Here is a 23,120-nt window from a genome sequence, read left to right on the forward strand (position 1 = left end):
AGCATCTTTGGTGTAAAAGGATCCAGAAAAATCTAATATGAAATGATTGATGGTAAATGATTGCTAAATCTTCTCACCTTGGTTTATCAACTCTGTTACTTGAGAATTCTTCAGATTGAGAATGGGAAACTTTCTGTCGATGCTGTACGGCGAATTTGACAGACGTTCTCCAACTCAAAAACATGTTCATCGTCGTCAAAGATTGACGAAAAGCTGTACAGGTTGCTAATTTTTGAAAGTTTCTATCCCTTTGCGATCCCCGATTTGATGTTGTCTCTGAATGAAGTCATTTTGTCATTAGGTCTAACCAGAATTGTGTTGCCTATTTTTCCCCAATTTACTTTCACCTGCCCCATTTCCCCCTTGTAACCTGAAATGCCTCAAGTTTTTCTCAGGTTTGCTGCACCTGACCCTCAGCCCTACCATATTCGCATTCGTAAATTGGCGCGCCAAATTTTTTCATAAAGTTTCCTGTACTTGGTCCCAGGCTCTACCTTTTCCTGCTGCTACAAGGGAGAGTTACTGTGATGTGTTACCATAGTGCTCTCTGTGTCTCAAGGATCACACAAACCACGGCACGGTAGTCAATGTCTAGGTTTAACTATTCATTACATCCTGGATCCTGGCCCCCGCAATGGTTATTGAACATAAGCCCGATCCTACCCAAACCGAACGTATTTCCTTGTTGGTTTGAAATCCTCAAGCTATCCTCATCCCTTGAGCAGTTTGAAGCGCTTGAGCCCCCGCCCCAGCAATATCAACAACGAGATGACTTGAATTCCTCGTATCACCCTAGACTCGCCGTTTATTAGAGAACCTGGGCCTCAGGCCGAGCCAACTCCGTTACCACCTCGGTTTATCAACTCTGTTACTTGAGAATTCTTCAGATTGAGAATGGGAAACTTTCTGTCGATGCTGTACGGCGAATTTGACAGACGTTCTCCAACTCAAAAACATGTTCATCGTCGTCAAAGATTGACGAAAAGCTGTACAGGTTGCTAATTTTTGAAAGTTTCTATCCCTTTGCGATCCCCGATTTGATGTTGTCTCTGAATGAAGTCATTTTGTCATTAGGTCTAACCAGAATTGTGTTGCCTATTTTTCCCCAATTTACTTTCACCTGCCCCATTTCCCCCTTGTAACCTGAAATGCCTCAAGTTTTTCTCAGGTTTGCTGCACCTGACCCTCAGCCCTACCATATTCGCATTCGTAAATTGGCGCGCCAAATTTTTTCATAAAGTTTCCTGTACTTGGTCCCAGGCTCTACCTTTTCCTGCTGCTCCAAGGGAGAGTTACTGTGATGTGTTACCATAGTGCTCTCTGTGTCTCAAGGATCACACAAACCACGGCACGGTAGTCAATGTCTAGGTTTAACTATTCATTACATCCTGGATCCTGGCCCCCGCAATGGTTATTGAACATAAGCCCGATCCTACCCAAACCGAACGTATTTCCTTGTTGGTTTGAAATCCTCAAGCTATCCTCATCCCTTGAGCAGTTTGAAGCGCTTGAGCCCCCGCCCCAGCAATATCAACAACGAGATGACTTGAATTCCTCGTATCACCCTAGACTCGCCGTTTATTAGAGAACCTGGGCCTCAGGCCGAGCCAACTCCGTTACCACCTCGATTTATCAACTCTGTTACTTGAGAATTCTTCAGATTGAGAATGGGAAACTTTCTGTCGATGCTGTACGGCGAATTTGACAGACGTTCTCCAACTCAAAAACATGTTCATCGTCGTCAAAGATTGACGAAAAGCTGTACAGGTTGCTAATTTTTGAAAGTTTCTATCCCTTTGCGATCGCCGATTTGATGTTGTCTCTGAATGAAGTCATTTTGTCATTAGGTCTAACCAGAATTGTGTTTCCTATTTTTCACAATTAACTTTCACCTGCCCCATTTCCCCCTTTTCACCTGAAATGCCTCAAGTTTTTCTCAGGTTTGCTGCACCTGACCCTCAGCCCTACCATATTCGTAATCGTAAATTGGCGCTCCAAATTTTTTTCATAAAGTTTCCTGTACTTGGTCCCAGGCTCTACCTTTTCCTGCTGCGCCAAGGGAGAGTTACTGTGATGTGTTACCATAGTGCTCTCTGTGTCTCAAGGATCACACAAACCACGGCACGGTAGTCAATGTCTAGGTTTAACTATTCATTACATCCTGGATCCTGGCCCCCGCAGTGGTTATTGAACATAAGCCCGATCCTACCCAAACCGAACGTATTTCCTTGTTGTTTTGAAATCCTCAAGCTATCCTCATCCCTTGAGCAGTTTGAAGCGTTTGAGCCCCCGCCCCAGCAAGATCAACAACGGGATGACTTGAATTCCTCGTATCACCCTAGTCTCGCCGTTTGTTAGAGAACCTGGGCCTCAGGCCGAGCCAACTCCGTTACCACCTGCTGAATGAATTGATATCCCTGCGTTGATATTGTAATGATGTCCACAGGACTTCAAGCCTGAGTTGTGGGAGGCTCCGATTAATAGATCAATAAATTATTGTTTGATGATTTGTTGAAGACTGGCTCTATTAATTGCAACTCTTTCACTGTTTCCCACTGGTTCCTGTCAAAAAAAAACTTGATGACAATTTTTAGTTCTTGTCGTTTCTGGCGAATTCTCTTCTTTGACAAATTAGTTTTTGTAAAAACAGATTCATTTTTGTCGATCGTTGATGATCTGCTGTTTGATGCGAGGGAAAGATTATGGCAACCCTTATCGTTTTGTACTTCTGTTCCTCCAAATCCAAAAATTTAAGTTTCGTTGTGTTTCTTACTCAATTGCAGGCATTGGACAGCTGTTTCTGTTATCGAGTTGCTGTGTGATGATGAATGCTCTTAATCTCTCAGGTGAACACTTTCTCCCCGAACGTTCAAAGGAACAACTGTTGTTTGCAGAAAAACCTCTTGGCTTTTCAATCATTGCTGCTGTAATCCAGCTCTCATCTGTAATTTGTCACTTCCCTGCTTTGTAGTACCTTGGTTAGTTTTCTTTTGTTTGTGTGCAAAAGATGTTGCGTTGTTCGTTCCTTGTAAAGTTGTTCCTGATGCAAATCAGTGTGCTGTTTTCTACCATACAAGGTGTGCTTTGATCCATTTCAATCTTCTTATCTATGTCTTTGTCGCAAACAGTTGAAGCAGAGCTTTTTCAGATTTATCAACTCTGCTCACTCTCCCATTAATAGTTCTTTCCAGCCTTTAAAAATTTTTGGGATTTCTATACAGCGCTGACATAGTTGCTCAGAAGTTAGTAGAGGGAAGTAGGATTACGCAATTCACCACTTTGTTGTGGTTTAGTCAGCGTACTCGTTTCATGACGTGATGTTGCTTCCGAGGCTTGAGCCCCTTTTTTCAGAAAAAGTCGAAGCTCTTCAGATTTTTGAGGTTCGTTACTTTTGTTTGAGAGCTCCAAACAATTTCTTGTTTTTGTTGGCAGCTTCTCATGGATTTGATAGACAAAACTGTTCTGACTGTTCAAAGGTTTGGTTATTTTTTGTCGAATCCTTTTGGAAATCGCTGTTTGTCAACTGCGTCGAACAATTTTGCAAACCTTTGGCGTTTTTTATTGCTCTAGGTAGGTTTCATGTGAGAAGTGTTGAAAGTTAATCCAATCAATCGGTGTCAGCTTCTGGAATTGTTTTTGATTTTACTTTCATTATAATTTCTTCTTTGTTGTTGGGTTTTGTGTCGACGCTTTGGTATGAACCCCCAGACTGCCTTTGCTTTTCAAAAATAGACATGTTGACTTAGCTGTTAACTATAATTTAGGAACATTGCAAAAACGGAACTGTAAACTGTAAATTTGCTGTTAACTGTAAATTAGGAACATTGCAAAAACGGAAAGATTTAAAGTTGTGTTTTAAACTACACCCCTTGAAAATAAGCGGCCGATTCACGCTCGCAAACATATGTTAGGGGAGTAAGGACCCCAAAAAATGGGTTGCTTGTGAGAAATCTGAGAGATAGAGTGATAGACTATGAGAGAAAGAGAGAGCAATTGTTTTCCCCCAATTTTTAAACAAGAACTTTTTGGACACTTGAGTATGTAGTTTTCCCACTAGAAAATTTTACCGGGTCTTAGTTTTAGGTTAGCGAGTCTAGTTATGCAAATTGATCCATTGTTTTACTTTTGTAGAGTTTGTTGTCTAGTGGGGGTCTGCTTTTTACATATCCTTTTAATTTTTCCTTTTTAGATCATGACTAAAATTTGGAGAGAGTGAAGCCTTTTTTTGCCTAATCTCTAATGTTTTAACTATTTTATCCTTGACCTAACTTTCATCTGACCAAATGTTGCGGCGCAGCATTAAATTAATCACCTGCTTGAATTGCCTTGCAATGATTCATGCTCAGGAAGCTGCAGCTGAAAAGTTCCAGTGAATTTGAAACATTCATTTGAATGTATGAATTTTGGTTTTCAGCACGTGGTTTTTGTCGTTGAAATTATCATCTTTTTTGGCTGCTGCTAAAATTCTGAATTTAGTTCAAATTCATTAGAAATTATAACATATATGAAAGGTTGGCTGTTATTTGTTGACTGATTCGCTCGGTTTTACACTGAAATGATTCGAAGACAGCAGAAGAATTTGGAAAACTAATTTATTTTGGTGCCATCCAAGAAGTGTTTCAGTAGTCGTTTCGATGGCTTAAAAGGCAAAAAATCAATTCTCCGAATTGAAAGATAGATTTCTCTATTCTATTTCAGATTAAAAACGTCTACCTTGAATAAATTTTCGTTCTCAAGTCAGAAACAATCAGTATTGATTTTCTTCTCTTAAGACATATGACATTATGCACTCTTTATGTTTTCGTCAAGAGGCACAAAAATTATAAACCAATTACAATCTATACTTGATGTAACTAATTAGTCTGAAATAAGTCCCAAAATTATTTTTTCAAATGATTTTTTGCATTATTCAGGCGAACAATGACTTTTTTGATAAATTAAATATTTTTAATTTTTTTTCAAAATTTCCCATAGATGATCTATCGAAACAATTTTGCCAGCCTTCAGATTAGTATTAGCATGCTTCACATAATCAATTTTCACTTTTTATCAAATAGGTTAAACTTTACTTATGTAACAGTCACGTTTATTTTTATTCTTAATTTCGAGTGTGTTACGCGTGAAAATCAAATAGAGCGTTTTGGCGTGGTGAATACTTTTACAGTTTTGTTTTTTGACTAAGAATCATTGACTCTCAAACTTTTCTCGTATGCGCTTCTCGAAAACCAGTTTGATGAGGATATGAAAGATCTACAAAGCAGATAGTTTCGAATTACGCTTGTTTTTAAGTTGGTTTTTGTGGTTTGAATTAGAGATTTGAAAAAATAAGCCGAATTGTAAAATGAATTCAAATGAGAAATTCGGTTTAAAATGTGAATACGAATTATTTTTACGGACAAATGTATAAATTCATCCTCAGGCAATGATTCGTTCGCAAACTGGAAATAACTTGGGATAAAAGATACCAATTTTGGTATTGTTACAAAAAATTTTGAAAGGAAGAAAAAATTGAAAAATTATCTCAGACAAATAGTTATGAATTATGATAATTGAAAATAAAATGCGAAAGGGTGGTACCATTTTGTGGACCATATTTTCCCCCAGCCAAAACCAAGGAATTTACTTTTTCTTGTCTCAAAAAATATCAACAGAATTGAAAAAGTTGTGGTTTTTATTATAGCCAACATATTTGTAGCCACTCTAAGTTTCAGTTTAAAAGTTTATCAGCTGTCAGAATCAGCCGCATTTTGCCTTTCGCGAATTTTTTTTGAAATTTCCTAATAGTTGAGAAACTCGTACAGGTACAGGCGAACGGTGTATGCCTGTGTTGAAGAGCAGTAATAAATTTCGAAATGGGTTTCTTGATATGTTGAGTCTTGTGCCTTTAAATACTGTACGTTTGCGAAAAAAGCTTCTTTTGCTACGTCCTTGCTTCTCATTAAGGTTTTTGAGGTCTTTCAGAGAAGATGAGGAGGCTTGAAATGTAGGCGGACAGTTTGCCGTCGGTTTGATCGGAATATCCGAGTGAACTAGGTAGGTTGGAAAATGCTTCCAATCAGCTGCTTGTGTTGTTTTCATTTGTGGGGCTGGTTGGGAGATTTTTGCCGGCGTTGATGGACGTCTCACTTGCAATATCGGAGTGGCTTATGACTCGTGAAGAACGATTTCGCAGTTGGCTTTCTTACAGAGCCGCTGTCTATTTTCCTTTAGTTTTGACTGGGGGAGTTGTTATTTTGGCCGCTCGTGAATCTATTGCATGTATTGTTGTCATTTGTGGGGCCGATTGTGAGACTTTAGCCGGCGTTTCGCCGGACTTTAGCCACTTGCAACGGTCTGCTGATATTCGAATTAACGGATGGTGCGTAGCTCATATCGTCTGTAGCTCAAATTTCCCCCTCTGGCTTTTTGTGCCATCTTCGAGTTGTTCCCTAGCCACATACTTTAGTATGTTCTAATCTGTGGTATTTCCCGTCGGAATAACAGCTCTTTTTTGGCGTATTCGGTTAAATCAGTCACGCGTTCTGCTTTGTTTCAAATTTTTCTAGATCTGAGTTTCAATGGTAACATCCAGCTCGCCTGGCTTTTTAATCACTGATACAAGTGCGTCCGTTTTTACCTCGTAGAATCCGGAGGCTAAAACCTCGTAGAGCTCGTCTATGCTATTCTTAGACTTCTTTACTTTTGCTATTTCTTCAGCAGTTGCGTTTCGGGTATGGCGATGGCTCCAGCTTTGGTAACTGCATTCCGATTTCCAATCTTTTGGTTTTTGTCTCGCTCTTCGTAAATCGCTCTCTGGTTCATCGTTTTTTCGTGTTTGTTTCTGCGTTGACTTTATTGACTTTGCCTCAATTTTACGATAGCTACTCTCGCCCTTTTACCAACACTCCTGTTCAATTAAATTATCCAACCTTATTATTTCGACGTCTAAATTTTTTGGCTAAAATGTTAATTTTTTGTACTTATATTATTAAGAATTATATTAGCTTCACGACCGAAATGATCTTAAAAGGGTTATATATACTTTTTTCTCTTTTGTCTGCAGATACAAAGTTTATGTAAGTTGGATTTTATTGATGCTTCAATTTAAAATTTGATTTGGCTGCCTCTTTGGTAGACGCTAAACGTCTTTTTCATGGTTTGAATTAGCCTCTCGACTAAACAGATAGCTCTATGACCATGTGTTGGCGCTGCAATGAGTTCAAAATTGCTTTGTAAACACAATGATTCTGTTTGCTGACCAATTTAATATCTTGATTAGTTAAGATTAATTGAACATGGAACGCCAAGCGACATTATATAGTTCTGAAAGAATTTATATATTTTCTGCGTTAAGTCTAATACTTCTGCAGTTGGGAACTTTAAAAATCTAACTATACATGCAAGGAACTACATTTCTTGATTTTCAAATTATAAATTGCTCTGTAAAAATCGATTTTGTATTTCTTCACTAGTATAGTAACTTTACATACCTTAACTGATTTCAATTTTGAACAAAGAAAAATATTTTTTTTCGTTTTTTCTTTAAATTTTTATAAGCTTAGTTTTCTTGAATTCTTTTGATATTGCAAAATGAATGCATCACAATGCAAACCAGTGCTGGATTGTTGTCAATGAAATCTGAAGCCTTCGACGAGGGTTTTCAGGTCGCAGTAATGGAGGGGTCTTTTTAGGGGCCCGCTTCGTCCGAGATTTGAACTTTTGAAGAAGTGTTTTTTATCTGTCCAAGTAATTTCTTCTTCAGAACTTGCAACCAATGACATTTGGATGAATTGTTTGACAATTCGATGATAGTTTCAGTACATTAATTCAAATGATCAACAATGGCAGAAGGGGCAGAATGCAAGTCTCTCGTATTTTTTTGGGTTATCGCTACTATGTTTTAGAATGCTTGTTAGCTCCTACTAGCTCGGTTCATTTACAGTATCATTTATTGACCGGTGTTTTTGCGCTGCAGAACAACAGTTGTTGTAGCGTTGAGTTAGAAAGGTTGAATACCTTTCATTGTAGTCGTGTTTGGGCGACAAAGAAGTGTAGCAGTTTTTCTGAAAAGTGATCTATGTGCAGCTATTTTTCTGAAAAGTGACCTATGTGTAGCTGTTTTTTTGAAAAGTGATCTATGTGGCGGACAAAAGCGTGCCTATTGGGGAAAAACTCTCCAATATGATGAACTGATCCCATTAAAGATTGCAGTTCTTCAATTTTGTTGCAGATTTAAGTAATTGCATAGCGTCAGTTTTGTTTGTTAAAGGCATTATACCAGTCTATGTAAATTTGAGAATCGGCCATTCGGTTTCCATTTTTGCAGAATGACATTTTCCGAGATTTTTGCTTAATTTTATTCTTATATTTCGAAGGCCTTTTAAACAAGAATATTGTTCTTCAAAGCTTTCTTTGCTCACAGTCAGTTTACCATCAAAAAACATTAAGTACTCTTCAATACAAAAATGGAAATTTATTGTTTTCTATTCAAGTTTGGCCAACAGGTCCAAATTTAAGTTTGGCCAGCAGGTCTGTCAGTCCATCAAATCCTGTTTTGAAACGACAATTTCATGTCACAATTCATGATAATCAGTTCATTAAAATTGCAATTGTGGGCCGTATCAATTGGGCAAAAATCTGATCAGAGCAGTTTGAAAGTTTGCATCTTGTATACGTTAAAAAGTAATTATTTGGGGTTGGTTTTAAAGTTAAGTGGAAGATGGGTGAGAAAGTCAGGTACTTTTTGGTGTGTTGCTGCATACTTTTTGTGGAATAATGACTTTTTTTGTTTGGATCTTGAATTTTCCAATTCTACTGGCCAACTAAGGAAAATCCTGTGCGAATCCAATCATAATCGAACACTGATTTGCGACGCAGTTGAGGTTATCTCTTTGGAGCCGTTGTTGCGTAATTTGAAAACCAGGGCTTTCGAACAAATCTTTTTCAATTATTAGGGTCACATTCTCTGCTACTACTATTGTTTTCTAAAGTTCGGCCGGCATGTCTCTCAGTCTATCAAAACCTGGTTTGAAACAATGAGTGCCTGTCATATCAAAAATCATGACACTAAAATTATTAAAGTTGCAATTGGGAGGCGTGTAATGTTGGCAAATTTCTGATCAGAATATCTTTTCAAAATGTGCCTCTGCAATTAGTTTTTTGGGTTCAATTTAAACTTTAGGTTGAAGATGAGTGGGAACCTTAACTCCTTTTTGGTTTGTTGCAGTAAACATTTTGTGAAATTGCGAATTTCTTGTTTGATTTTTAAACTTTCTTCCTCCAATTGTCACTTAAAGAAAAATCTTGTAAATTCCAGTCTTAACGGGACATTGATTTGCGACCAATTTGGGGTTATCTCTGCGGAGCTGTTAATGCGTTATTTGAATACCAGCGCTTTCAAACAAATTTCTCTCTTTTATTGACGTCAGATCGTCTGCTACCACTACTACAAGTCGTGCTCTATCAAATTCAATTCCCCAGTCATTATACTTTACAGGCTTTTTACTTTTCCGCGAGTTACAACTGATTGACTCGAAAAACTTAAACCATTTCGCATTCTCTACAACCACTTGGCATCTGAGCAATTGAACATTATTGCTTTTGCCAAATATAGATTTATGATTGAATCCGTCAGGGATGAACAATTGATATTTCCTATGATAGGATTGTTTTTCTGTGGTCTGATCTTACATTAGTGGAAAATATTGCAAAAGAGTTGTCATAGGAACTATAATTCGAAAAGCAGTTGCCACCACAGTTCTTGCCTTTAATTACTTATGGTTCTTTTTGTGTATTGGTTTCTATTTTGCTTAATTTTTCGTTCTGTGGGGATTTTCACTTCCATTCAGTAGTTGCGAAAAACCTTGGAGAAGTGGTTTCGTAGTCGGCATAGGGTTACATTTCCCCAAAGCTGGGCAATTGTGGATTTGAGTTGCAGTTCAAGTTTGTTCACAATTACAGCGTTGGTTACTGGGGCGGTGATTGTCCTTTTATGTTCTGTCCCAGTTTGTTTTGTTGATTTGTGCCGCGATTTCTGGTTCTGCACTGAATTGAGTTCGCACTATGCGGATGGCTTGAGTCTAAACGCAGTTGAATTAGTTGACTCATTACCATGTTGATGACCAAATATAAAGCTCTGTCTGGGGTTACTGTGTCACGTAGTGGATAGCGCTGAATGTCATTGTCTGAAATGTTTAATAAAGATATCTGGAGTCACGTCGTTCTCACAATCCTCAGAATTGCAGTTTTGTATGAATTCTGTGGTACAATAGTACATTTTTAGTTTGAGTTCATTATTTTGGTGTAACCAATTTGGTTCAATTTCTGTTTAACTTAATTTAGTTCAATTTATCTACTTTTAATTTGTTCATCCATTTAGTTTAATTTTGAAGATCAAATCTTATGATTTCATACTTGTTAATTTGTTTACATCCTATGCATGATCTTTTGTCTGTTCACCTTGTCTCGTGATTGTAAGTTGCCGCATTTAGTAATGTTATCTCGTGAACAAATTGTGAAGCAGTTTTGTTAATTTTGCCTAATTTCATTCCTCTCAATTTCGTAATTCAAAATAGTTGACTCTCTCTCTTAACTAGATTTCGATTCGCCAAAGTCTAAATTCAGACGCATCAAAAGTTTGATATCTTTCGCTAAGCGAAATACACTACAAATAATTGAACACGAATTCGCTCCGCCAATTCAGCCTAAAATTTGTAACTCAAATAGTCAAATTTCAAATAACAAAATAAAGCATTAAATCGCTCCGCCAATTCACCCTTAAATTGGCCGAAGTAAAGAACACTAATTGGCACTAAGAAACAATTCAAATCTACGGATTGTAAATCTGTACGACATGGCGCAGCCAGCTCGAGAATCGAGAAAAACACCGCTGTCGAAAGAGCCATTTTGGGAACGACCAACCTCAGACCCACCAATCAGATGGGAGAAATGGAGAATTCAACTAAAACTAGCGATTCTCGCTCGCGAGAATATAACTATAGACACATTGCTACAACCCAAACCATCGACAGTTCGCCTGCCAGTGGAACCGATGTACGAGATGCCGATTGACGACACAACTGAGGAAGCAGAGAGAGAGCGTAGAATAAGAAACAACCAGCTGAAGTTGCAATGGGAACTAAAATGTCAAAAGATAACCGAAGCGGGAATACTATGCGGGGGGCGTCCATGGAATTTGTGTGATCAGAAATGCATGTCTCTCTTGTACCTAAGTATTGGTACTGAAGGAAGACGACTACTAACACAAAAATTCCCGCACGACAACATTTACGATTTGACTACCCTCAAACTCTGGGAAATGATGGAGATTGCCTTTATCCGCCCAAGAAACATCACATTTGATCGATTTGTGTTCTTCTCTCGGAAGCAAAAGAAGGGCGGAACTGTTGAGCAATTCTACAGCATCTTGAAAGAACTGGCTGAAAATTGCGACTTTGAAAACCGTGAAGAAGCCATCATCAGGGACATTTTCATCACTAATATGCTGGATGATGACATTCAGCGTGAGCTTCTAAGGGACACAGTTGAACCAGAGAGGGCACTCAGCATTGCAGTCAACATGGAAATGGGTAGTCAGAATCAGCAAAGAATTTCATCTAATAACGGAGCAACTGGCAGTATGGTGAACGCAGTACAACAATTCAATCGATTTCGCGGCGCGGAAGTACGAGGACCTCAATCAAGCAGAACAGTCGCAAACGTGCATCCGATGGACAATGCCGTGGTTGTGGTCAAGTCTGGACACCTATACATCGTCAAGTTTGCCCCGCAATTGGTAAGAAATGTAACCACTGTGGTTTGCAAAACCATTTCGCTAAAGTTTGTCGTCGAAGACTTAATACTACAAGAAACACTCAACAAACTAATCGCATTAACACTGTAGATACGGCAGAAACATCTAATCAAAATTCTAGCCAGGAAATTCTGAACGTCAATTATATCAATTATAATGAGCAAATCAATTCAGACTATGATTCTTTGGATGATAATTACGTTGCCACAGTTAAAAATATGAGTTCCCCAAATTTGACACTGAAAAATTTGTGATTAACAATCGGAAACACAAACTGTGATTTACTTCTAGACTCTGGTAGTGGTTGTAACATTATTAATATGACGCTCGCAAGAGAAATAATGTTCAATTGTGCTCAATCACAATGGTCGGAGAAAAGACCATTGGAATTGAAGTCATTTTCTAATGATATCGTTCAACCTCTTGGCACTTTGAAAACGCCGGTAAAATGTAATGATTGGAGCATACAGAAAGCAAAAATAACAGTTGTATCCGATGGATTTCGACCAATATTAGGACGAGACCTTTTTGACCAGTTTGGCATCACAATTTCTCAGAAGCCTTGCCCGCAATTAGAAGTTAATAATATAGATCCACCTTGTGCAATCAAGAAATCACTGGCAAAGGAATTTCCTGATTTGATCTCCTGAATTGGAAAATCAAAAAATCACACGGTCAATCAAAAAATTTCACAACAATTATCGAGTAATACATCAAAAAGGACGAAAAGTACCCATACACCTCCAACCGAAAGTGAAAATTGAATTAGAAAAACTGTTAAATGAAGGACATATCGAAAAGTTAAACAACTGTTCAGATCAATTTTTCATATCTCCGATTGTCATTACGGTAAAAAAGGACAAGTCAATCAAAATAGCACTCGATTCGAAAATCCTAAACAAAGCTATTCATAAAAACAAGTATCAAATGCCTAATATAGATTCGCTAATTCAAACAATTTCGCAAACACTGTCAACGGCGCCGCAGGAGACTGCTTATTTCACAACTCTTGATTTGCAATACGCTTATAGTCAACTAAAGCTACACAGTGATACGGCCCGCCATTGTAACTTTAACATAGTCAGTGGTGATATGACTGGCACATATCGATTTAAAACTGGATTTTACGGCATAACGGACATGCCAGCTGAGTTCCAAAAAGCTATTGATTGTACTCTTGCCGGTTTGGAAAATACTTTCTGTTTCCTAGATGATATTTTGATCGTTAGTAGAGGTGGAATCGAAAAACATCTCGACTTGGTACGAAAATGTTTAATAAAACTGGATCAGGAAAACTTACGCATAAATCTTGCAAAATGTCACTTCGCAAAAGAGAAGATTGAATGGCATTACGGAAACCACTGAAAATAAACATTTCAACCCGGATTTAGAAACACGAATTAAATGTGACGCCTCGCGTAAAGGATTGGGATGTGCATTGGAACAACGAACACCTAATGGGTGGCATACTGTAGCATTCGCGTCGCGATTTTTGAACTCTGTTGAAGACAGATATAGTATAAACGAACTAGAACTTCTGGGTGTTGTTTGGTCAGTGGAACATTTTAAGTATTATTTATACGGCAAACCCTTTACTGTGATAACTGATCATAGAGCACTTCTCTCTATTATGAAAGAAAATAGATCTAACAAATCATATAATAGTAGACTGACACGTTGGGTAGATCGTTTACTACCATTTGATTTCTCGATTGATCACCTTCCGGGCACAAAAATGGGATTAGTGGACTATATATCTCGCGACCCGCATCAACAAGCTGCTAATATATCCACATACAACGAGCAATTTATTGTAGCTAAATTGGATGTAATTAAACGTAGTGCGAAACGCTTCTTATTAAATGCCGAAAATTACGTCGATTTCGCAGCGCGAAATCAATCTACAAATTGCGTCGTAAATAATCCAAATTCCGCTAATAACTTATGTAGTGACTTCGCACCGCGAAATCCAGAACATTCTACAAGCACGCAAATTGACGACTCAATTAGCGAATTAACGATAAATAAATTAAATTCCATCCCCAAAATCGAGACAACTAACATTACTCATTCGCTTTTTGCCTTAAACCGACCCACCGAACAGTCACTCTCTAATTTAAATCACTTTCAACGAATCGCAACGAAATTCATGAACGTTTACATGATGTCTCAATCACCTTCTGATGATGAAACGCTGATGACTGTTAAACAATCGACCCCATCGAGAGTAAGATTTGCAGAGGCGGGACCTTCTACTGTCCAAGCGGCACCCGTGACCCCCATAACACATACTACAGATACAACAGCCACTTCGCCGTCAGTAGACGATTTGTACCTCGATTCATTCAACTTCGCGCTCTCCAAGATCTTCTCAAGCTCTCTAATGGCCAGCCTGACAACCAAGGACGCGATCTTGAAAGAGATTCGCGACTGCATTTTGACGGACAATGAAGATAGATGTAGACAAATATCACCCTACATTCATTCCTTCCGGAAGGACTTGCATGTGAAGAATGGGTGTGTCTGTATAGACGACAGAATTGCTCTTCCCCATGCAATCAAGGATGCGTATGTAGACGCAATCCACGCAACTCATCCTGGCACATGGGGAATGACGGATATGGCAACACACGCGTGGTGGCCATATATGCACAGGGATATTGCAACCAAAACAGCAAAGTGCAACCCCTGTGTCAAGATTGGTAAAAATTTAAAACCTATTATACCAGCAAAAAAATGGGGACCATTAAAGTTATGTAAAGTTCCTAATGAAGAGATTCAAATTGATTTTGGAGGACCCATCTATAATGAAAAAAATCGAGAGATTTATTTTCTTGCATGTATTGATCGATTTTCGAAATTCCCAACAGCAGAAGTATTTGATAGAGCTAATGCAGATAATATTTTAAAGTTTCTTCAAGAATATGTTTTGCTACACGGTATACCCCGCGCAATTAGATTGGATCAGGCTAGATGTCAAACGGGGCATCAAATTAAAACATTTTGTAATCAAAATAACGTACAGCTAATCGAGGCGCCAATACACGACCACAGAGCTATTGGTTTGGTTGAAAGACTCATTCAAACAATCAAGAATCGCTTAGCCTGTATTAAAACGGCGGCGCAAAATCAATTTAATATGAAAGCATCAATAAATTCAATAATTTATCAGTTACGAATATGTCGTCAAAAGACTATTGGAATATCACCTTTTGAGGCACATTTTGGCAGAAAAGCGAATACACCATTAAGCAATATAACGACTAATCCCGATTCAAAAAGTTTAACTTACAAAAATATTCTTAACAAATATTTAGATTTGGAGACTGTCAGATGGGACCAGCTCATCACAGACGAAAATTGGAACAATGATGAGCGAAGTGACATTGAAATGGAAGTGAACAAGGACAAACTGGGCAAAGAGGCGATGAAAAGACAAAAGGATGACCCAAACAAAGAATCGAGATTAATTTCTCATCCAGATGTTGGCCAACCGATACCCAGAACAGAAACGTCACTGGAGGTCAAATTGGCTAAAAAGAGACCACGAACAAGACGATCCAAGAAAAGTCTCGACGGTCTATATGACGTTCTCGCACCAGGATCGTCAGTAATCAAAACGAATGAAAACACCTCAGTAATTATAGAACCGGTTAAGAGAGAGGTAACAGTCAGGAATTCCGATCTCGCAAAGTTCGGAACAAAGGCGGAACGAAACACAGATCTGCAAGTTTACGCAAACAGACGCCCAAAACTCCCCACGGGAAAAACAACGGAGGAACTTATACACCACCATGCAAAGGAATCAAGGAAAAAGTTAAAAGGTGGAAAAAGAATGAAACACAGAAAAGTGGCAGATGACGTCAGCACAGTGTCGTCTATTCACTCCAATGTTACACGCGCCCTCCGAGTAAGAATGTCGACTAAGCCAAAGAAACAACAGACAACGGCGCCGCCAATTCAAACCACAGAGTCAAATAACGATCTCGCGGTGCCAATGGGATTACCGACTTCAAGTATCGTTATCGCGGAGCCACCAAGCAGACCAAAGAGAAAAGCAGCTACACAAGCATCCGCAGCGCTACTTCCCTCAAAGAGAAAACGCTCCGCCATATCGACCACAGAATCGGACGATTCTGTGACTCCAATTCAATCATGCCCTCCCACAACACCAAGTACTGCAGCAATTGGAAAACAGAAAAGACGGCAAAATCTTAAGAAACAACAAATTGAAAACAAGTCTATAATCTCGGCAATACAAACTGCTGCAGCACAGTCCAATCAAGAGGAGTCAAACTTTACAGTCGGCCCATGCTCTCCAACAACCTCCTATCCAACTAAATTCTACGTCTCTCCCAATTACGAGGAACCAGAGTTGTCTATGACAGTTGGCGAAGCGGAGAGATATTATGAAAGTGAAAGCGATTAATGAGTAAAACTGTGCATTCAAAGCTCTGATTAAAACATTACAGTATTAATTTTTTTAACAAGTACATATTGACTATTAGTTTTCTGATAAATAACATGTTATTTATTTTCGCCAAGGGGGAAATGTGGTACAATAGTACAATTTTAGTTTGAGTTCATTATTTTGGTGTAACCAATTTGGTTCAATTTCTGTTTAACTTAATTTAGTTCAATTTATCTACTTTTAATTTGTTCATCCATTTAGTTCAATTTTGAAGATCAAATCTTATGATTTCATACTTGTTAATTTGTTTACATCCTATGCATGATCTTTTGTCTGTTCACCTTGTCTCGTGATTGTAAGTTGCCGCATTTAGTAATGTTATCTCGTGAACAAATTGTGAAGCAGTTTTGTCAATTTTGCCTAATTTCATTCCTCTCAATTTCGTAATTCAAAATAGTTGACTCTCTCTCTTAACTAGATTTCGATTCGCCAAAGTCTAAATTCAGACGCATCAAAAGTTTGATATCTTTCGCTAAGCGAAATACACTACAAATAATTGAACATGAATTCGCTCCGCCAATTCAGCCTAAAATTTGTAACTCAAATAGTCAAATTTCAAATAACAAAATAAAGCATTAAATCGCTCCGCCAATTCACCCTTAAATTGGCCGAAGTAAAGAACACTAATTGGCACTACGAAACAATTCAAATCTACGGATTGTAAATCTGTACGACAAATTCATTTGGCAAACTGCTAAATTGTTCACTGTTTCTCTACGTTTTTGATTTCGGGAGAAAAAGATGTAGCAATCAAATGTGATATTCTCTGGTCTGATAAGAATTTTCCCACGTATTACGTATTAAACATCTTTTTAGTAGACAAGTCAAAGATGTCCTCATGTGAAAACTTTTCTGTCGGAATCCGTTGACCTTCTGTCTGATGCTCAAACAACAAAGCAGAAACTATTTTTGATTGCGTAATACCCATGGTTGATCTCCGCAAAGAATCCCAATTTCTACCGTGCTTTCGGCTATTAATTTCCCATTGCAACTTTGTTTCAGCATTTAAAATTTGTTTTTCTCGTTCTTGAAATTCCGCTGGTTCTTGGATCGGTTCTTCATGTAGTGGTTCTGCTAGAAGTATGACTTCCCTGGCTATTTCTGACAGAAGTATGGCCATGACAATGCTTTCTCCTGCCGAAACCTCAATATTCTCCTTTTCTCTCGTCTGATTGGTGGTTCGGGGGCAGTTTCAAACCAGAAAGGTTCAACTGAAAGTAGCTTTATTCGTGAATCTCTAATGGCCGCTGTTGACTCTGCCATATCATTCACAATTCTTTGGATTTTCTTTTTTGTGTATGTTTGCGGTGCAATTACATGTGGATTTTAAGAAACGCGTAATGGCGACGCAAATGCTTATTCAGTTTTGTTATTCGAATTAGAATTATTGAGTTGCAAATTCTTGTTCGTTTGCTCTCCGCAAAACCAGTTTGAAAATATTTGACAGATTTGCAGAGCAATTCGTTACAAATTAAGCTGCTAGCTTCAATTGTCGTTTGTGGCTCGAATTGATTATTTGACAAATCAAATGAATTTTATGTATATAATTTTTTGTAAAATATGAAGAAGATTAATTTTTCGATAACGGACTTTACAATAATTTATTAAATAATTTTATAAATAAATTCTATAGACAAGTGAATAAACTCATGATCAGACGATTTTTCGCAAAACGGAAACACCCTGATTAACTGATATCAAATTTGGGAAAGGTAACAGAAAGCATCAAATGAAGGCCAAACTTAAGAGTTACGGTTAACAAATAAATGTAAATTACGATAATCGAAACTAAAGTGTACAGGGATGGTACCGACAGGTGTACTACAGTATGATAGAATTGGAACAACACTTAGCACTACTCAAATGCTCAAAACTAGAAAGCGAGAAGTCTGGGTTGAACAAACGTTGATGTTCTTGCCCCTGAGAGCGAGATGTTGCGTCGTGTGGGGATAAAATCTTCTGTTGATATTGGATGAAAAAAATAAAATGTTGAAAAGGGCTGATTTGTGGTTTTCCATAGAAGGTTTCAGTTGTGGCGGCACCAAGACTGCTGTCATCGTTGACGTCGATGGGCCTTTTGTGTTATCTCTAGTTCAATCGAACTCTTTAGAAGATTAAAGTCAGCCTCGAAGAAGCTTAAAGAATTTTTAAATCATTTATTATAAGAAGTTGTTTTTTCATTTTTCTCGTATCGTAAATTTTCTTACGAAATCTAAACAGTTTGAGGAAAAATGTTGACATGTGAGATTTTAAAATGTGTTTGTGGCTTTAGATCCGATGAAAAGAATTTTCTTTTACATAGGAGCCGACTACGGTTTCGCCGTACAAAAACTGCCCGTACAAAAACATCAAAATTGAGCCAAAAAGTCTTTTTAGGTAATTTTCGCGTGATAGAAGCTGGAAACAGTTTTATTAAGTTTTGTAAGAAATTTCATGATAAACATTGGACTTTTTTTTACAAGCAGAATAAAAAGCTTACTCTTGATAGTTGGCGCAAAGAGAATTCAAATCATAGAAAACATTTGTCAAATAAAATACAAATGCAACCATTCCAGTGAACAGAAGGTCGCAATTGCACTGAATGGAAACCAGTCCAAATTCCAGAGATCGCAGCTCCTTGTACCAAACCAAAGCGAACAGTGAATAAACATTTACCAAAATAGTCAGTGCTGATAGTAATACCTAAAATATGATTCTTTGGCACCCTAGTTGTTCCACCATTACATACGTAAAGGGAACTGTTATGCAAGTCTTCCTTTTTTCTCGAACCAAACGTTAGTTTTTTGCGTCCTTTAGGCTTGATACCATCGCTCACTCACTCACTCACTCACTCACTCACTCACTCACTCACTTAGTCTGTCACACAGGCACACACACACACATACCCACAACACATACACACACGCAATCACAACCAGGACATGACTTGGTTCATCCTTTTTTACAATTGTTCTTCTCTCAAGGTTTGTTATTCATCCAGTTCTTGTTTACTGAACAATTTCCTGAGGCATGGATTTTTTTAACCATAGGTGTTGGTAATTGATAGTTTTAACACAAGAAAAGTTTTGATTTAACCAAACTTTTTACCTTTTCCAAAACTTTGTTCAATTTTCTTTATTTTGGAGCTTAGAGAACCAAATTAAATCTTCAGACTCCTGCAGATGGGTTCTTAGGTAAATGTTTCTATAACTGGTGTAAAATCATGGGCAGAAAAAGTTTTCGCCGAATTTCCAGTCAAATTTTTATTTATTCAACCTTCTTGACGGTGTTTTGCCTTATTTCCCCGTTTATGAAATAAAACTAGCAATAATTCTCTGTCCTACAAGTTAGTTGGAGTTGATTTTGAAGTCATTATAATTACAAATCTTAAATCTCATTAAAGATCGCAATAATCAAACTTTTTTGAGCACTTTGTCATTATTTCCCTGTTTGGGCCTAAAAGGGCTTATGAAGATTAGGCGGCGCAGATGAAACTGGCAGTTCCATAATCTAGCATAGTAAATTATGGCGCTCGATAGCTTTCAAATTAATCCCACACACAAAAGAATTTAAAAAAGTGGCTGTTAAAACAGTTACCTAACTTTGTTAAAACTTATTCATTTACATAATACACTAATACACACACACACACACACATATATATATATATATATATATATATATATATTTAAATATATACGCACAAACATATATATATATATATATATATATATGTACAATTAAATTTTTATACATATATACATCTATATATATATATATATATATATATATATATATATATATATATATATATATGTGTGTGTGTGTGTGTGTGTATGTGTGTGTTTATCATATATATATATATATATATATATATATATATATATTCATATATTTATCTATATATATATATATATATATATATATATATATATATATATATATATATATGTGTGTGTGTGTGTGTGTGTGTGCATGCGCGGGCGTGTGTGTGTGTGTTCGTGTGTGTGTGTGTGCGTGTGCGTGTGTTTGTTCAGACAAAATTCCAATATTTTGTGCGTGTGATTGGCCTAAGAGCTTGTTGGCCGAATTTTATTAGCCATTAATTGAGACGCATTTCAAAAATTCTTTTGAACAGTGCATTGGGTACTTGTGAAACCACTTACAGTATTCTTAATCCACTAACTATCGGAAAGGAAACTTCTGAAAGTAATCACCAATCGAGTTGTCTTTCATTCAGGTCTAACTGACGCTGTATAAAATATTTGGAAAGATTTACGTGTGTTGTGGAAACTACTGACTTATGGGGTGGCGACAAGTGAGGAAAGATGGTCCAAGATTTTCACGATAGCGCTTTGTGGAAAGTGGGGCACATACAACCAATTTAGAGTTTCTCGGTTTCTCGTACATTGGACACGTTATGCGCTCAATTCATAAAAGTATCTGACATCCACCATTGCATCATGTATTAGTTTAGATCAAAACACGCTGCAAGTCTGTAATAGTTTTTTGATTGATTCAAAATTACTGCAGCATACTCACTTCTGGCAGCTGAGAAAACAGGCTAATGAAGTCTTGTTGACTCGAATTCTCGGCTGAGATTGGGGAACCTGTAAGAAGTACCGGTCGATAATAAGGTTCATAAAATGCCCCCGGACCAGAATAATAATATCCTTCGATGGGAAGCTGTTCAAAATGCATATTAGTATCCCGTGTTGAGATAAGACGGCAATATTTAAACACGAAACGTAACTAGTGGGTGTTCTTCTCCCAGATACACGACGATACTGAATTTTTCTTGAGTCCAAAAACGAAGACACCGAAGATAACGAAGCTCTCTGACAGGTGAAACCGAAGGTGCCGACCTTATTTTAGATTGTTTTTGTTCGGTGTTCTTGACTAAGACAGGCTTATCAATATAGTCAATGTTTTAAATTTTTGTTATCAGAACTTTTTGTTATTCAGATGGCTAAATACGGAAGTTAAGATGATTTGCCGCAAAAAAACTTGACTTTATGTTCCACATTGCTAACTGTCAGTTACCAAAAAACATGGAAACAAAACATCTGAATTTGAATTTTCCAATGCTAGAAATATGTTTTTCACTACATATTAACGGCAACTAACCGACATTCAACCTTCTGATGTTACAATTACAGACGCTAACGATTACTTGGTTGTGACAAGAGCAGACAATGATCTCCTGCATGGATTTTTTACTGGAATCAGATGTCACCAAGGACAATTTTTTTTGGAAGTTGGGTTTCAGACGTCACCCCTACAAGAGGTTCTAGTTTTTTTACTGGTCTCAGACGTCACCAGCAGAAGTCCGCCCGAGGTCTCAGACGCCACCTCTGATGTCCTGTTCCCCGGTTAGATCGAGCCAAAAATCTCTAATTTTTTCGAAAAAAAGCCACCAAAAAGTTGAAATTTGTCCCCCAAAAACCTGTTTTCTGTTACTATAACACCCCGATTGATAAACTTTGACTAGTTTACTATTCTAATAGCACGTAAAAGCAATTTAACTACTTTGAAAGAAAAATTTGGTGAGAAAAAGGCCAAAAGTCAGAAAAACGGTCGCAAAATCAGAAAAATCAAAAAATCCATTTTGATTTTCTGATTGCATATTCTAATGAAATACCGAAAAAGCCTTCGAAATAATTTTTTGAGCTAGTTTTCAAATAGCCAGAAGGCCATTCTATTCGATATATCATACTGGAGTCTTAGAAACGAGAATTGTCAGAAAATTTTTTGTGAAATCAGAAAAATCAATAAACCCATTTTGATTTTCTGACCCCATATCTTATTGATTCACAAAATAAACACTTAAACTATCTTTGTGAGTTAGGTTTGCAGTAGCCAGAAAGCTATTTTGGTCGATATAGTATACTGAGTCATCAAAAACGAGAATTCTCAGAAAATTTTTTCTGAAATCAGAAAAATCAAAAAACCCATTTTGTTTTTCTGACCCCATATCTTATTGATTTACAAAATAAACTCTTAAACTATCTTTGTGAGTTAGTTTTGAAGTAGCCAGAAAGCTATTTTGGTCGATATAGTATACTGAGTCATCAAAAACGAGAATTGTCAGAAAATTTTTTCTGAAATCAGAAAAATCAAAAAACCCATTTTGATTTTCTGACCCCATATCTTATTGATTCACAAAATAAACTCTTCAACTATCTTTGTGAGTTAGTTTTGCAGTAGCCAGAAAGCTATTTTGGTCGATTTAGTATACTGAGTCATCAAACACGAGAAATGTCAGAAAATTTTTTCTGAAATCAGAAAAATCAAAAAACCCATTTCGATTTTCTGACCCCCATACCCTATTAATTCACAAAAAAGCTCTTTAACTATCTTTGTGAGTTAGTTTTGCAGTAGCCAGAAAGTTGTTTTAGTCGATATAGTATACTGGGATCTCAAAAATCAGAAAGATAAGGAATTTTTTAAAATTTTTTCTGAAGCCAGAAAAATAAAAAAAACTCCTTTTGATTTCCTGACCTTATATCCTGTCTATTTGCAGTTTGAACTCTTATGCTAGCCCTGTGAGTTAATTTTACACTGGAGAGAGAGCTATTTGGGTCAATACATCGAATTGTGATCTCAATAACGCGAATTGCCAAGAAAACTTTTTTGAAATCAGAAAAAATTCAGAAAAATAGTTTATTTTCTGACTACACATCGCCTTGAAAAGCAAACCAAGTTGTCAAACTAGCCCTCTGACTTACCGTGCAATTGTCGAAAGTTGATATTTAGTAGATATATTAGTCAGCCTCAGAAAAAAAAGAGAAGTTAAAAAGGCCTTTCGAAGAAAAAGAAAAGAAAAACGGTATCGATTTTTGGACTGCACAAAAAAAATACCTAAATTGTAAATCAAAC

The sequence above is a fragment of the Convolutriloba macropyga genome, chromosome 12 (assembly GCF_964194025.1).
Source record: "Convolutriloba macropyga chromosome 12, txConMacr16.3, whole genome shotgun sequence".
Lineage (NCBI taxonomy): Eukaryota > Metazoa > Xenacoelomorpha > Acoela > Convolutidae > Convolutriloba > Convolutriloba macropyga.